The 2,709-nt window shown below is 40.7% G+C and overlaps 1 long non-coding RNA gene across 1 annotated transcript; it reads right to left on the bottom strand.

The window, feature by feature from the left end:
• Positions 1-218: 218 nt before the first annotated feature.
• Gm33675 lies at positions 219-2,325 on the bottom strand. The gene is made up of 4 exons (XR_386234.2): positions 2,258-2,325; positions 1,402-1,515; positions 1,073-1,181; positions 219-650 (listed from the first exon to the last, which is right to left on the bottom strand). It is a non-coding gene; the product is annotated as a predicted gene, 33675 (long non-coding RNA).
• Positions 2,326-2,709: the final 384 nt, after the last annotated feature.

Below are 2,709 nucleotides of genomic sequence, written 5' to 3'. Positions count from 1 at the left end.
ACTGAAGGAGCCCAAATGCTTTGACTCAGCTTAGTCTGCACAGTAAGCTATGAGAAAGATAGATCACTACTTTGCAGGAGCCAGTGTGCTTTTAAAAGCCACAGGGACTATCTTGTAAAAAAAACTCATCGACTACCTTGTATCTATATTTGAAAGTTTTATTCAGCTGTTACACATGATATTTCTCTGGATATCTGATAGCACTTTCAGAGTTCCTGTGTCCAGATTTGAGCTGCTGAGTTTCCCATCTGGAACTCCCTCCACCTATTGTCTCCATCCTCGCTGAATTTAAGGGCCACCTTGGAGCCACTCAAGCCCCTGGCAGCCTTGTCTCCCGTGTTTTCTTGTAGCCTGTATTAGCCATCTTAGCTAGCATTGAAAATAGCCAGACTTGAGTGGTTTAAATAAAGAAGTGTGTTTTCTTACAGTCCTGGAGCCTCTAAGAGTAAGATAAGGGTGTCAAATAGTCGGGTTCTGGTGAGGGTCCTCATGGTGGTATGTGGTTTTCCTGGTCACACGGTGTTATCACAGGGCAGGGAGAAGAAGCTCTCTGGTATCTGTTCTCAGGAGTTCTCATTCTGTTATCAAGGCTTCTCCCTTGAGTCTTTATCTAATCTGACTTCCTCTTCCAAAGAGGCTCCAAACAGACTCTTTGAATGAAAGAAGGAATAGATTAAGTTTGGGTTCGATCAACATCATTCACAGTTTGGTAATTCCTGACAGATACATTCTGTCACTATTTTCCTTCCTCCTATTAACATTCCCTCCTCAAATCCCCATGTCCATATGTCCTCCTATACGAGATTGGAGCTTCAACATATAAAGAAAGGGCACAATTTGGTCCACGATAAACGCACAACTAGTCAGGAATTCTCTTGGCTTTCCTTTGCACACTGCCTATTAGAACTAAATCACGTTACACAGACTTGTGCTACTGCCCCCTCTTGTCAATACTATGACAACCACCTCTTAATCAGTCTCCCTTGCCCAACATTGTCCTAACACCCATCCAGAATAAATCTTCTTGAGTGAACCCTAACTCACATCATTCCCCTGCTCCCAACACACATACCTGATCGCCCTGCTCACTTCTTCATCTACCATTCTCCTGCTCATTCACTCTGAACTTGAATTTGTCAGGTCAGGGGTGCTTATACCATGAGGCCTTTAAATAGAACTTCCTGTGTACGAAAAGAACATGACCACATGGCTGCCTGTCTCCCATTTCAGTTAAAAAATAAAACTCTCACCTTCATGGTAAGGTGTTTTCTGCCCTAATGTCTCCCACCAGCAACCTTGCAGTATCACCTGTCCAGTTCTCTTTCTTTTACCCCATCATAGCATCTGTAATATGTTATAATTAATATTTTGTCATGTTAATATAATACATATGTCACCTACCTCATTTCACTTTAATGCAAGCTTCTGAGCTACAAGAATTGGGTACGATTTTGTGTGCTGTTACAACGCAACCTTGTAAAGATAAGTGTGCACAGCAAAGGGGCTCAGTAATGTCTGTCAAATGAAAGAAGAAATAAAATAAGTGTGGTTTTGATTTGTGTCATTTGCAATTTGGAAATCCCCAAGGAATTCTGTTCCTCTGTGTCCTCTCCTGTCAATACTCCATGTGCCTTCCAGATTTTTGGACATTAGTTGGTGAATAGACACATTATACTTAGCACATCCAAGATGGTAGAGAGCTAAACTTCGGGGTATATTTTCTAGTACAAAGGGGAGAGAGTGGTTAAGGACACCAACAAAATGCACACATACTACATAATTCAGTAAGGAAAATGTTAGTTTCTATAACAGTTTAGAGAATAAGTTGACTGAAAGAGGTTAGAAATCATAACTAAGGAAGGCTTTTCTGAACAGAAGAGAGTTAGAAAACTGAAAAACAGCACGTGATATGAAGCATTATGTATTTATGTTATGAGACTGTGTCATGTATTTTGTTCATTCACTTTCTTGTTACATGGACAAATTCCTGTTATGAAATTATGGATATCGCTCCCCAAACTGTCCTTTAGGGCCTTTAACCTAAATGCAAGTCTAGCTTTTCACTGAACTAAACGGACTTAGCATAAGAATAGGCAGCAGGAGTCCAGCAGGAAAGCCTATCTGCTTGGCCTCATAGTAAATCAACAAATCAAACCTCAGAGACCTGACATAGTGAGGAGACTGGGAACCTCAGGCTTGTCAGGTTTTCCCAGGAGGCCAGTGCTGAGCCAGGCAAGCACAAAACCAACATAATCACCTTGTTCATGACTTGGAGTTCATCTCCTCTGCAATCGGTCGGCAAGCAGTTTCAGTGAGAAAATAGCGAATGTCAGTCCTAGAAAGAAGCTTGAATATATTACCTAGTTAATTGAAAGGCTTCAGCCTACCAGGCTTCAGGCAAGCCAGGAACAAACCTCATTGAATTTAGCATAGGTAGAGCAGGAAGGGAGTGAAGATCTTTTAGAGTGCTTTGTAATCTCTCAGCTTTATTTACACACACATTCTATTGCTTGTTGTTCTTGTTTAATGTATGTAGGCTTATTGATATTTTTCATCTTTACTGTGCAGGAGTGATAAAGAAAACTAAAATGAGAAACCATGTCAAAACTGTATGTCCACATAGACTTCATTAGAATCCATGAGCCACTGTTCTATGCATTTCTATTAGTAATAACAACACACAGATTCATATCCAGGTTTCTGATTCCA

The sequence above is a fragment of the Mus musculus genome, chromosome 18, assembly GCF_000001635.26.
Source record: "Mus musculus strain C57BL/6J chromosome 18, GRCm38.p6 C57BL/6J".
NCBI lineage: Eukaryota > Metazoa > Chordata > Mammalia > Rodentia > Muridae > Mus > Mus musculus.
The sequence above is the reverse complement of the archived record's forward strand: the minus strand, read 5'-3'. Positions and strand labels throughout refer to the sequence as shown.